Raw genomic sequence first — 14,890 nt, forward strand, 5'->3', positions numbered from 1 at the left:
GATCCACTTTTAGGGGCATGTTATCAATGAGGTAGTTTTCTAGGGTGGATGACTTCATAAGGGGTACTATTATGCATTTCTCGGCACTGAGTTTTAAGCCATGGCCTTAACAGCAGTAATGTGTCCATGTCAGTCCTTCCTGTAGAAAGTTAGTGTCTTGGGCGAATTCTGTGACTGCTCATAGGTTGCAGATATCTGCAAACGTGTTCAACCAGAGGGCTTTGACATTGGCTTTGACTTCCAAGAAATAAATGCCAAAGATGACTGGGCCCAACTCAGAAACCTGAGGGATTCCACTAGAGACCAACTCAGAACCCTGAGGGATTTCACTAGTGACCATTCTCTTTGTGGAGGTCATCTCCCATATCCTAACTTCCTGGATCTTATCTGAGAGCCAAATGGCTATCCAGAGTGTAACGTACAGGTTAATGCCCAATTCCATTAGTTTGTTTATAGTGTCCAAGTAGGATATGGTATCAAATCTTATCCAGGTCAAGGTAGGCACTATGCTCCATTTGCCCTAATCCCTTGTCATGGTGACTTTTTCAAAGAAGTCCACCAGACTGAGTAGGCATAATCTGCCTTTGACAAAGCTAAACTGGGTTGGATCCAGTGTCTGAAAGTTTCCTGTATCTTTATTAATCATATCCGCAATTGTTTCCCATATGAGATTAGTCAGACTTACGGGTCTGTAGTTCCAGGGTCTGTTGATGGACCATTCTTATGCAGAAGAATGATCGTTGAATTTCTCCATTCACGGGGCACAACACCTGTCTGTAGGCTGGGGTGAAATAGTGACTCCAGAGATCTAGACAGGGTATGCTTCAGGTTATTTAGGAGGCATCCTGGGATATTATTGGACTCATCAATGTGGTAGTGTTAGCCTTAGAGTGCATTTAGGAGATGCTGCCTAATGATAGTTGGAAAAGTTGTGTTTGATGGTATTACTTGGGGGGGCTGGGGGGTTACATCGGAGCAGATTTGCTATATTTTCTTTTTTTTAATTTCTCCAAATCTTTTGGGCTTCTAATACCATGACTGGAATGTACCCCATTCCTAAGTCAAAGTATGATTAAAGTTCATGAAATTAGTATTGTTTCAGTCTTTGATGTCAGCCAGAAGTACGCTTCACAGCACCCGCAATGTGCCCAGTAATGACTCCTGCAAATCGTATGGAGTAACATGTATCTATAACATATCTAAACACAATTGTAGATTCTTTTTTATAAGACCCGTTGCTGGTACTACTATTGGAACTGTCGGGGTATCTTTCTTCCACATTGCTCTCGTTTCTGTCTGCAAATCCTGATATTTTATGACTTTGTGTCTCCCTGTATGCAAGACACTGTAGTCACTGGGTTTAGTGATTTCTGTGATGAATGCTACTTTTGTCTTCTTTTCATGGACCACTATATCTGGTTTTCTTGCATCTGTCTTTTGGACTGTTGGTAATGGGTTAATGTTAAGTTGTCAATCTCGCCTTCATTCTTGCTGGATGGGTTCGGAGCCGATCCTCGGCTTTAGCTTGAGAACTCCTTTTACCAGCTCGAGGCAACCCTATATCCCATGATGCAAGGCGGAACTACCTCAGATCTCGTTTGCCGCTTAGCGAAAGAGGTCTCCTTTGCCAGCTGAGGTAAGTAATTTTTGTCAAAGAGAAAAAGCTTAGTTAGGGATTTATTTCCTTGTTTCCACTTTCATAGTCTGTAGTGTGTTTACAGCCCACCCTATTCCTTATAATTCAAAACTTTTAAATTCCCTTGGTAATTGTATAAAAGTTTAGTTAGGCCTAGACCCCATCGGTTAATCCCTACCTGTGTGTGTGTGTTAGGGGATTAATTGTGTGTGTTTGTTGGGGTTTGTGTGTGACTTCTTCCTTAAAAATGTCAAAGGAAGGCAAGGTCTCAGGCTTCAAGAAGTGTGACTCATGCTGTCAGAAAATGTCTCTGACAGACGGTCACACTTGTGTTTACTACCTGGGGCCTTTGCACCTGCAGGACTCCTGTGCTTTGTGTCACTCTTTTAGCCAGGAGTCCTGCAGGAACGGAGGAATAAGTTAATCCTCCGTGGCTTACTTAAGCCAGAAGGTTCTCCCTCTAAAACAGGGTCTGGTAAACCTTCTAAGCCACCAGGTTCAGGCTACAGTATCCAAGCCTCCTCCGGTGGCTCCCGCCTCCGGGCGAGAGAGATCTCCCGGCTGGAACCGATCTATCTACTTCAAAGTAGTGGGTTCGCACCGATCGGTTCCGACACCGGTCTACTGGAGCCGACACCTTATCCAGCAAAACCTTCGCTCCATCTGGAATTCAGGAAGAGATCTCGGTCCGCAGAGTATCCACTCAGCTCCGGGGTCTCCTAGCCATCGGAGCCGATCTTCGAGATCTTCCAGGCTGTCTGACCACGACTTAGAGAGGGTGGTAAGCAGGCTGTTGAAGTCGCAGGCACTGGCCCAAATGCTCCATAGCCCGTCTCAGCAGACTTCGCTATTGTTTCACCTTGAACTTCCTCCTCCGACTCCACACCAGAGTTACAGCGACTGTTCATCCATCTCCTCCTTGAGGCCTTCCTTGGAGAGGGTTTCGGGGCTAGTGGCATTGGACCCTCCCTCTCGGGCTTTGGTAAGCTCGGCACCGACATCGGCCTCGAGCCTTCCCTCTCAGTGGAGCGGGAATTCCTGTATCCTCGGATCGGGGATATTCAGCCTTTGAGGTGATGAGGAGTGTCCTGGCTACTGAGCCAGGTCAACGGTCCATCCCTCTAGCTCCTCCCTCTTCGGTGCCTGTAGACACCTCTTGCCAGCCTCTTGGTCTCAGGCCCAGGGATCGATCGCCCCAGGTTTCCCCATTGGGAATTTCCTCCTCTTCAGAAGTTTCTCGTGATCCGGCAGGTGAACCCCTCGGAAGAGGAAGAGGAAACACACAGACTCCGAGTCTACTACATCTGATACCAACTTAGATGAGTCGGAGGGTTTCCCACGATCCCCTCTGAGGATGTCTCCTTTTCAGACATCCTTGAGCTCCTCAAACAGAGGGGAATTGGCCATCCATTGATCCCTCCGAGGATGAGTCGGTATACCTGGAGGCTTTTGGATCCCGACCCTCCACCTCCTGGACCCACTTATGCAGGTAGTGGCTAGATTCTGTGGAACCTGTCCCCAGGAGACCATCCAAGTTTATCACGGCCCCTACGGACAAACAGTTTCTTTTCTGTGGATGCTATGGTGGTGGCGGCCACTAAGAAGGAACTGGCGGATCCTTCAGTACCTGTCCATCCTCCTAACAAGGATTCTAGGACCATGGACAGGTATGGGCGGATGTTTTTTCTTCAGCGACTTTTGCTATGCGTTCGCTGAACTACCTTTGTCACTTCACCAGGCTTCAAAGAGATATTCTCAAGGAACTGGGTGAAGTGGTCCAGGATCCTTCTGCTGCTGGGGCTCAAGAAAGATTGCCTCACAGCTAGCAATCCTGAATTCCTATCCAACTCCTCCATCTGCAGGCACAGGAGTTGCTCTTAGGCGCCAAGCCTGGACCTCAGGTGAAGGATACCTTGACCAGGTGTGAGCAGGACGGTAAAACTCTTTCTGCCGTTGGAGTCCATTTTTCCACCCCTTCTAGACCATATCCCAAGGGTCAGAAGGGAGGGAAGATGTGGTTCGCCCAAGGAGCTACACCGACACACGTGGTCAGTTTACCCCAGAGGCAGAGGGGGTAAATAAGCGCCGCCCTAGAGGCAGGGGGTCCTCAGAACCAGGGCAACAGGGAGTCTCTTCCTGAGAAGCCCTTTCAGCATCCCTGAGGTGTTGCCCGACTGTCCACCCTTGGAGGCAGTCGGGAAGGATTTCGCTGTACCCAGTAGCCTGGCATTCCCTCTCACAAGATATGTGGGTACAGTCGATCATATCCGAGGGTTACAAAATCCTCAACAATCCCTTCCAGACATCTCACCCGTCAAAGGGATTTGGCAGAACAGGAGGTTTCAAAGCTCCTAGGAAAAGAGCCGCCCAGACTGTGCCGCAGACCAGGTAGGATCATTCTTTTGGTCCCGACCTGAGCAGTCTAAACAGATTTGTCAAGAAGGCAAGATTCCGGATGGTCACGCTTCAGTCCATTCTGCCCTTTCTGGGCAAGGACAACTGGATGTGCTCTATAGACCTTCAGGAACTATCACATAAAGATTCACAGAGGGACCAGTCATTACCAATTCAGAGCCCTGCCCTTTGGCCTCACTTCAGCCCCCAGAGTGTTTACCAAATGCATGGCAGTGGTCACAGCTCATCTGAGACGTCAAGGATTCCAGGTGTTTCCTTATTTGGACGACTGGCTCCTCTCCGCCACCAACAGGTGTCAGCTTCTTCAGACCAGAGACTACACTCTGCAGCTTTGCAGGAGTTTGGGAATTTCAGTAAATTTGAAAAATCTTCTCTGCTGCCTTGCCAATCTATCACCTTTATAGGGCAGAAATTAAACACCGTCAAAATGTTAGCCAGACTAACAGATCAAAGAATTCGGACATCCAAAATTGTTCGGATTCTATTGCAGAGCAACAAGGTCAAAGCCAGATTTATACTGAAGGTTCTAGGTCTTATGGCTGCGGCCATTGTTCTTCTACCACTGGCCTTCTGCAGTGGATGCTATTCACGCAGTAATTTCATTACCTGATCTCCCGATGAGGCACGAAATCTTAGTCACACAGTCGCAGAACTCATCTGAATTGGTGGATATCTTCCCCTCTTCTTCATCAGGTCACTATGGATGCCTCTCTGATCGGGTGGGGGCATTATCAGGGCAGGATGGTCCAGGACGTGGCAACCCATAGAATACCATCTGCACATAAATGTCCTGGAGATGAGAGCAGTGCTTTTACGTTTGCAAGCCCTCAACGACTTTCTTCCACAACATGTCCGTGGTCTGGTACATCAACAAGCGGGCGGGACCAGGTCCTATCCGTTGGTCGAGAAGCTCTCAGACTTTGGCAATGGGCAATCTCCTCTCATCGGTTTCTGATAGCACGCACATCCCGGCAGGTCAACCTCTTGGCCGGACAGGCTGAGCAGATCCATTCTGATGCCTCACGAGTGGTCTCTCAATCAATCTGTAGTGGATCAGATTTTTCTGAGTGGGGCACTCCTTGTTGCGATCTTTTGCTACTCCTCAAAACAACAAGTGCGATTTGTTCACCCTCTTTCCCCTTCCAGGCCAACCCCTGAGAGACTCTCTAACCCAGGATTGGCCCCGGGACTTCCTCCTTTTCCCTTGATTCCACAAGTCATTCAGAAAGCCACCGCTTTGAGGGCCAAGTTGATCATCTGGACCCAGTTCGGATCTCTTGATCCACCAGTCGGGTCAGCAGCACGGGCCATTCATTCTCTCAACCTCACTGCTTGGTTGCTCCACTTCCTTCCCTAGCCAGGCTACCGATGATTTCTGACTCAGTCAGAGACATCTTAGTGTCTTCACTAGGACTGTTTATGCTAATTTGGGCAAATTCCAGGAATATTGATCCCTTTACTGCTCCTGTACATTCTGTTTTAGATTTCCTGGCGGAGGTTTTTCATTCAGGATCCTCGTCATCTACAGTTAAAGTACAACTGGCTGCTATTTCCAAGTATCATGTTGGCTTGCATGACAACAACATTATGTCTCATAGATTATGCAAGGCCTTTCTGAGAGGAGTTTTTCCTAAAGCCGCCTATAAAGCATCCTCCAATGGGATCTAAACTTAATGTTGGCATCCTTGATACTACCTCCCTTCGAACCGTCTGCTTCATGTTCTTTGAAGTTATTGACCTAGAAAACTATATTCTTACTGGCTGTCACTTCAGCAAGAAGGGTTTCCGAGATTCAAGCTCTCTGCATTTTACTTGGTTTTCATAAGGACAGGGTATCATTAAGAACGAACCCTTCCTTTCTCCCCAAAGTTGTGTCTCAAACCAATATTAACCAATCTATAGATCTACCAGTCTTTTTCCCAAACTATTCCGACAGAGCTGAACAGAAGCTTCATTTTTTGGATGTCCATCATCAGCTCAGGTACTATTTGCATAGAACTAAACAATTCAGGAAATCGGACCAATTATTTGTCTCCTATGCAGAAAACAGGATAGGTCTTCCAGTTTCTAAAGTGACCTTATCCAGATGGTTGACTTCCACCATTTCCTATGTGTACTCTCTCAGAGGCAAGCAGCTATCTTCTAAACCAAAAGCACACTCAACCAGAAGTCTATCCACTTCTGCAGCCTTTCAGGATAGACTACCCATTGATACCATTTGTGCAGCAGCTACTTGGGCCACGCCTCATACCTTTGTCTCTCATTACAAGTTGGACTTGGCCTCCAGAGATAGGGCCAGTTTTGGTTCCGCAGTTCTCAAGAGTCTGTTCCATTGAGCCACCCGGGATACAGGTGCTAGGGACGCGGTCCCATCCAGCAAGAATGAAGGCGAGATTGACAACTTAACATTTAGAAGTTATGTACCTACCATAACGTTCCATGTTAGTTGTCTTCTCTCCCTCCTTCCCCCTGGCCTGGACAGATCTTGAAGAGTTCCTATCAGGTTGTTTTCCTCCTGAGCCTTCATATGAGGACTCTTATTATGAACATGTTTTCCTAATTATGTTAGGTTAGTCCTTAGCAGGGTAGGTTAGCTACCAAACGAGATCTGAGGTAGTTCCGCCTTGCATCATGGGATATAGGGTTGCCTCAAGCTGGTAAAAGGAGTTCTCAAGCTAAAGCAAGTGCCGAGTGGGGCGGGGATCGGCTCGGTGAGGGATCGGCTCCGAACCCATCCAGCAAGAAAGAAGGCGAGGAAGACAACTAACATGGAACGTTATGGTAGGTACATAACTTCTAATTTCAAGTGATGTAGACTTCATTATTTTCTATAATGCTCTGTGGCTCATGTTTCCAGTGTTTTTCAGCTACTTCAGTATTATGTTTGCACAATTTCCAGTGCAGCAGTCTTGCCGCATTATTATGCCTTTCAGTATACAGTCCTTCTGTCATTAATATGTCATAACCAGCAGCAATGTGTGCAACTGTTTCCAATTCTGTTTTACAAAACCTACATTTGTCTGTTTCTCCCACATATTCAATGGACTTTGTAAACCAATGTGTACGTAGTTCACTATCTTGGGCCGCCAGTATTAACCTTTCATCTTTTTATTTGAATTCACCTCTCCTTAATCATTCCTGTGTTTGATCCTGATCAACATGAGGTTGTTTCAGGAGTTTTCTATGCTTGCAGCTATATTTATGCGTTTTCCACATTTCTTGCCTTCTCATCTGATCCTTCACCTTATATTCTTTTGTTTTTTTGCACACTCAGTTGCTGCTTGATTTTTACCTACTTTTGGTTTAATTTCCATTCCTGCTTGATGCCAAAATCTTCTCTTAGACTAAGCAGGGAAGTCATCTTAGATTTATTCTCCTCATGTTTCAAAACTTTCACTATGTTTGGGACTTGTGAGGTCAGCAGATATGTATGCAGTCCCACGGTTGGAGATCTATACTTGTAGTCAATTTTAAGGAGGCCTGACTTGCAACATGGCTGCACATTGAGTAACAGCTTATTTCTACTTCTCCCAGTGTGAAAACAGAAACTCAGCAGAGGAAGCCAATAGACTTGTGTATGGGTAAATTTCAGTAACTGCCTATTAAATGCACTACCTGGATGCCAGGAATAAAGAAATACAGAAGACCTGGAAAAAAAATCAGATCTGATATTGTTAATCTTTGTTTATTCCTTACTCTTGGGATTCGGTTCCGACCTCAGAACTGAGCCGGCCTTTTTTTCAAGCTCGTGTCAGCCACAAACCTCTCGAGCTAAGATTGTACCCATCATGCCCTTCTCCCTGTTACCTCAGATCTAGTTTGCCACGTTGCTGTTCAGCCTTGTCGAGATGTTCCTCTCCAGCTAAGTGTATATTTTGATATTTTTTGAGTTTTGTTCTCTCAGAATTTTTAGTTTTTCTACTTTAAGTCGTATCTTCTTTTTCCTTATTACCTGTCCCTTTTTGGTATCTTCTACTACCTTTGTTGGTAGTCTTTCCTTGCCCTCACTTGGGCCTTTCTACAGTTTGTGTGTATCTAGTTTTCGAATATTTTGTGGATATAATGTCTGAGAAGAAAGAGGGTCCAGGCTTTAAGAGGTGTTCGGAGTGCGGACACAAACCCACTCTGACACACATGACTCGTGTGTCTACTGTTTGGGTGTGCCTCATCTCACAGTGAAGCCACCTTGTCAAATTTGTAAAGGTTTTTCTGCCAGGACTTTGAACGTAAAAAACTAGTACTAAAGGGTCTCCTTAAGACCTCTTTCTGCGAGGTTATTTCTGGGTCGCAGGATTCTTCTCCTCCTTTCAAACAACATAAAAGGTCTAAGTCTCTTCCATCGTCTCCCTCTGGAGACCCTAAGGAATTGAAACATAAAAAGGCTAAATTGTCAGAGTCGTCAGTGCCAGCGGCTGCTTCGGCACCAACTTACTTGACTCTGTCTTCGATTGTGTCTGCTGGTCCCTCTACACCATTGCTTTCAAAGCAGACTTCAGCCTTCATGGTGCAGACTACTACTGCACCGACTAGTTCAGTGCAGACTTTCTCGGCACCGATTGGTATATCGACACACTCATCTTTGGCACTGACTGAAGTCTCGGTGCAGACTGAAGTCTTTGCCACTGACAGATATTTCGGCGCAGACGCCTTCGGTGCTGACAGTTTTCTTGGCGCAGACCCCCTCAGCACCGACAATTTCTTCTGTGCAGGTTTTTTCTGTGCCATTGGTTTCGGTGCAGACAACTCCAATTTTGACAACACAGTTCTCCGTGCAGAAATCTTCCACACCATTAATTTCGGTACATACGGCTTCTGCGCCAGCTGTAGTGGTGCAGACAATACAAATACCACCATTTTCGGTGCAGACATTATCTATTCAGACACCTTCTTTCAGTTGTCGTGCTAACCCTTTTTTGGACAGGCCTGAATCACCTTCAAGGGCTTTCAATGAGGTCTACCAGAAGCCTTTCTGAACATGATGTGGTGCGTCTTATAGACCAGCTGCTTTTGGCCAGAGGAATTCCTGCCTTTCAAAAGTGTCTCTTCCCCTCTGGAGTTGATCACCCTTCTCCAAAGATGCCTACCTATACTCCTTTGACCTCTGTGGAGGTTTCAAGGCATCCCTCCTTGGGCGGGCCGACCTTTCCGGTCTTGGAGAGGACACTGACCACTGCTTCTCTGGCTGCCTCTTTTGGAGACTACTACTTCCTCTAAGCCTCAGCTGTCTCAAGTCGCAACCCCTAGACTCTGGGCGCAAGAGTCTCGAGCCATTCTCCCCTAGCGACCCCGTCCTTGCAGCCTTCCCCAGAGTCTCCCACTGAGGAAGTCCACTGCAAGACTACGTGTAAGAGGAAGCACATGGACTCCATGGAAGAGTCAGTGACCAAAGACGCAGATTATGATGACGGTGAGGGGTCCCCACGTTTACCTTCTGACGAGGTTTCCTTTGGTGACATCCTTGAAATTTTAAAGCAGAGGTGAATGGTAGTCCTCTAACCCTTCCTCAGAGGAGTCTGTGTTCCTGGAGGTTTTTCGTGCCTGGCCCCCTACCTCCTGGGCTACCCCACCTGCCGATGAGCTCATCAGGCTCATCGTGCAGTGTGCGTGAAAGGCACCAGACTCTGTGGAGGCCATACCTCTTAGGCTGGACAAAATCCTTTCTCCCCCAGAAGAGTGTCCCCATTGGTTGAAAGATCTCCCAGTAGATGCCATGGTGGTGGCTGCCGCTACAAAGAAGGAACTGGCAGAGGAGAGCCAAGCTGTTCATCTGCCCAATAAGGATTCCCAGTCGGTGGACAGATTAGGGAAGTGAGTCTTCGCGTCATCGACTTTTTCTGTTAGGTCCTTGAACTACCTGGCACATTTCACAAAGCTACAGAGAGACCTGGTGTCCGAACTCTCTCAGACCTTGGCAGGAGCAGTTTCTGATGAGGTTCAAGACAAGGTAGCCTCTCAGTTAGCGACCCTAGAATCGGTTTCCAATTCCTCAATACATTCGCTATCACACGCTCCTGAGGGAGTGGCGAGAGCTGCGGGGTGCAGGCATAGTCATGAGACACCATGCCTGGATGCACCTTTGTGACTTTGTAATTCCCTTCAAGGCTTCCTTCCTTAATGCCCCTATTGAGATCACTACTTTGTTTGGCTCCAAGGTAAAAGATACATTGGCCAGATGTGAACAGGATGGTAAGACGCTATATGCCGTGGGTGTCCGTTTATCTTCTCCTCAGTTGTTCTATTCTAGGAATCAGAAGAGTGGGGAAAATGTTGCAAAATCAGTCTCAGGGTCCTTTCCATGACTCTCAGGCCAGGTTTTCCCCTAGAGCCGGGGGGGGATTCTAATGGAAGACGCCCCTTTCAGGGCAGGAGAGGACCGCGAAACCGGGGTTCCAGGGAATCTTTCTCTGGACAGCCCTATCAGTGCTCCTGAGGAGCAGCCCAATTGTTTTCCTCTGAAAGCAGCCGGTGGGTCGTTTTTCCTTGTACCCTTCTGCCTGGCAAATCATAACCACAGATGCTTGAGTACAAAGGCTCATCACCAGAGGATACCATATTCCTTTCTTATTCACTCCCCCTGTACCCAGAAGCTTACCGGACATACTTCCCAGTCAAAGGAAAGCTGCAGCTATAGAGATATCAGAGTTACTTCAAAAAAGTTATCCAAACAGTCCCCCCAAACCAGACAGAATCCAGCTTCTATTCAAGATTTTTTATGGTGCCAAAAAAGATAGGGGACTGAGACCAATTCTGGAACTCAGCGCCCTAAACAAATTTGTAAAGACAGAAAAATTCTGGATGGTCATGGTTCAGGCTATACTTCCACTTTTGGAAAAAGACAATTGGATGTGCTCCATAGATCTTCAAGATGCGTACTACCTCATAAAGGTGGAAAGGTGCTCAAGAAGATATCTTCACTTCCAGGTGGGAGCCAGTCATTACCAGTTTCACGTACTGCCCTTTGGACTCTCTACAGCCCTCAGAGTGTTCACAAAAGTGCATGGCAGTAGTCACAGCTCACCTGTGGCTTCAAGGTGTTTCCCTACCTAGACGACTGGCTCATTACTGCCCCAAGAAGACGTCTACTGGATCAGGCCTTGACTTATACCCTAAACACTCCACAGCAGCTCGGAATATCGATAAACTGGAAGAAGTCAAACCTTACTCCGAGTCACTCATTAGAGTACATTGGAGTGATTCTGGACGCAATGACGTGTACAGCCTCTCTACTAATCACAGAATTCAGAGGATCAAAGAACAGGTTCAGGCAATACTTTCACAAAATCTAGCCTCAGCTCGATCCGTTCTTCAACTGCTGGGATCTATGGCAGCCTCCATTACCATAGTCCCTCTAGCAAGGCTTACACATAAGGCTTGCTGCTTCTTACTCAGTGGTACCCATCCCAGCATCCCTTATCTTTTCTGATTCGAATAGCCAAGATTTGCAAACAGGACTTGCTCTGGGGGATGTCAAACAACCCTCACCAGTGGTCTCGCCCCGTCAACCCTCATCAGCCCAATGCCACAGTGACTATGGACGCCTCCTTGATAGGGTGGGGGCATTGTTTCAGGGAACAACAGTCCAAGGCACTTGGTCACAGACCAAGGCCCATCTGCATATCAATGTCCTAGAACCGAGGGTGGTGCTAATAGCATTGCAAGCATTCCAATTGATCCTTCCATCAGGGACTATTGCAATTCAGTCAAACAACATGGCAGTAGTCTGGTACATCAACAAACAAGGGGGAACCAGATCATACCCACTCTGTTGAGAGGCCATGAGAATATGGCAATGGGTGATGGCCTCCAACCATTTTCTGATAGAGACGCACATTCCCAGGAGGTACAACGTGATAGCAGACAAGTTGAGCAGATGCATTCTACAGCCTCACGAGTGGTCTCTCAATCCTCTAGTGGCAGCGAAGATTTTCGACCACTGGGGCCAGCCTTGCTATGACCTATTTGCGTCCCCGTCCAATCACAAGTGCAGCAACTACTTTGCCCTGATCCCCCCTCAGGTCCGTCACCGAGAGATGCTGTAGTCCACAATTGGCCCTCGGGTCTACTATATGCCTATCCTCCGATACCCCTGGTTCCCCTGTTCCTCAAGAAAGCACATCAGTTGAAGAGCAAAGTGATCCTCATTGCTCCATATTGGCCTCAACAAGTTTGTTTCCCTTTCTGTGGCCTCATCTGCTTGATCGACCATGGATTCTCAATCCATCTCCAGAGTTGATCTCTCACCCGCAGAATCTGCTTCATCCAAACCTATCCAGCCTGAAACTGACAGCTTGGTTTATCCACTTCCAGTGATTGCCAGGCAGCATGATCTGTCTTCCCCTGTGTGTGACATCCTAATTGCCTCTCATAAATCATCCACCAGACTACTCTACCACAGCATATGGAAGAGGTTTTCTGTCTGGCTACAAGATAAACAAATGGACCCTTTTATAGCCTCTGTTTCTATTCTGCTAGAATATCTTGCAGACCTTTTTAAATCAGGGTAGCAGCATCCACAGCTTGTGTTCATTTGGCTGCGATTTCTAATTTTCATAATGGCTTTCTGGGCTCTTCCTTGATGTCACACAGACTTTGTAAGACCTTTCTGAAGGGCGTAACCCAACTAAAGCCTCCATTCAGAGAACCTGTTCAACCTTGGACCTGACCTTAGTCCTTCAAGGGTTGATAACTTCTCCCTTTAAGCCTGCATCTACCTGTGATCTAAAGTATCTGTCATGGAAAACACTGTTCTTAGTTGCTATTACTTCTGCCAGATGTATTTCTGAATTACAGGCCTTGTCTATCAAACCCCCCTACCTCACCTTTCACAAGGACAGAGTTTCATTAAGGACCAATCCGACCTTCTTGCCCAAGGTCATTTCTGAGTTATCTATCAATCAGACTATTGATTTGGCAGTGTTCTTCCCTAATCATTCTAACAGAGGGGAATATTGCCTGCATACCATGGATGTACATAGACAAATTCGTTTTTACCTAGACTGGACTAAATTTAATAGAAAATCTGACCAGCTGTTTTTGGCTTTTTCTGAATCCAGATTAGGTTGTCCAGTTTCTAATGTTACTTTAGCCACTTGGTTTAGAAATTGTATTACTTTCATTTATGGCAAGAATGGTATCCCTTTATCTGGCAGAGTAAAGGCCCACTCTACAATATCAGTGTCCACTTCTGCAGCCTTCCATGTGAGAACATGTTTGAATGACATTTGTTCAGCTGCAACCTGGACTAGGCGTCATACCTTCATTGTTCATTACAAGTTGGACTTGGACTCCAGAGGCAGAGCTTCTTTTGGTTCTGTGGTGCTCCGGAATGTTCTTCCATAGAGCCACCCAGGGAACAAGATAGTTAGGGACTCTGTCCCAGGAGTAAGGAATAAACAAAGATTAACAGCATCAGATAAAGAAGTTATGTCCTACCACGATGTTCCATCTGAGTTGTTTCATCTTCGTTTATTCATTAAGGCCTACCCACCTTCCCCCCGAAGGTTTCTGGTGGATCTCATTTGTCCTTCTTTCCAGTTGTTAGGTCATGTCTGACCAGAGGTAGCCTCGGCTTTATTTTTCCAACTTGCAAACTAGATCTGAGGTAAAAGGTAGAAGGGCATGATGGGCAAAATCTTAGCTTGAGAGGTTTGTGACTTACGCGAGCTTGAAAAAAAAAAGGCCAGCTCTGTTCCGAGGTCGGAACCGAATCCCAAGAGTAATGAATAAACAAAGATGGAACGTTATGGTAAGACATAACTTCTTTTTACAAAAAGTGAGGGCAAAACACTGGGGAAAGTTCTGCAGCTGTTCAGCAAAAAAGCAATGCAACCTTTAGACATGACTACCAGTAACCTACAGGAAGATATAAGACAACTACATGCAGACCTGGTTAAAATAAACAAAGCACTGATGAAGTATAACAGCAGGAACAAGAAGAAGCTTTAAACAGATATTCAGATGAGATGATAAAGCTGCAAAAATCAGAGGTTGGAATAAAGAAAAGGCTGGTTGAAAATGAGACTGCTCAGGAAGAGGTGTTTAAAAATAATAGAATTAAAGGACAGAGCAGGTAAGGAAAATCTGAGGTTTTTAGCTATACCAGAGAAGTTGGAAGGAACAGATTGCATTAGTTTTATGAAAGCACAAATAAGCAACTGGGCTGGTATTCCATAGCAAGAGTTGTTAGCTGAAAGGGCACATCATGTGTATGCTCCAAGCCTGGCTATAAGAAAGCAACCTAGACATTTAATAGTAAAGATGCAAGCCTACCAGAAGGAGTCAATTCTGACAAAACTGTGGCAGAAGGACAAAGTACTAAATATGGGAGACAGGAGAGTGTTTGTTGAGAATAATTATTCATCGTACACCAGACAGAAGAGAAGCAAATATATTTCACTATTAAGGGAATGTCGATATGCAGGTGTGACATTCAAACTGCTGTACCCAGCTGTCTTCAAGGTATTCTTCCCTGGAAAGACAAAATAATTTGTAATGAAGTACATGGTAAGGAGGAAATACTAAAGTTTGTCCAACAAAAAAGTAAGCTGTGAAACAGAAGGAGATTCTGTGTCTTGTTGTTCTGGTAATAAAGACCACAGAGGGACTGTGCATGTGAATCCTTTTCAAAAATTTCAACAGAAAATGTTGGAGAGAAGGAAGGGGAGTACATGAGTTGACATAGAAAATTTGAGAGTATGTTGGAAATGAAGCAGAGGCAGGAATTTAGAAATGAACAGTAATAAAACCAGTAACTTAATATGAGATTACAATACAATAGTTATATTTGTGAAATATGACAGAACAAGAAAATCTGGAAATGTTGGACTTTTTCAGAATTTG

Source organism: Protopterus annectens, chromosome 9.part0, assembly GCF_019279795.1.
Source record: "Protopterus annectens isolate FY-2018-M chromosome 9.part0, PAN1.0, whole genome shotgun sequence".
NCBI lineage: Eukaryota > Metazoa > Chordata > Ceratodontiformes > Protopteridae > Protopterus > Protopterus annectens.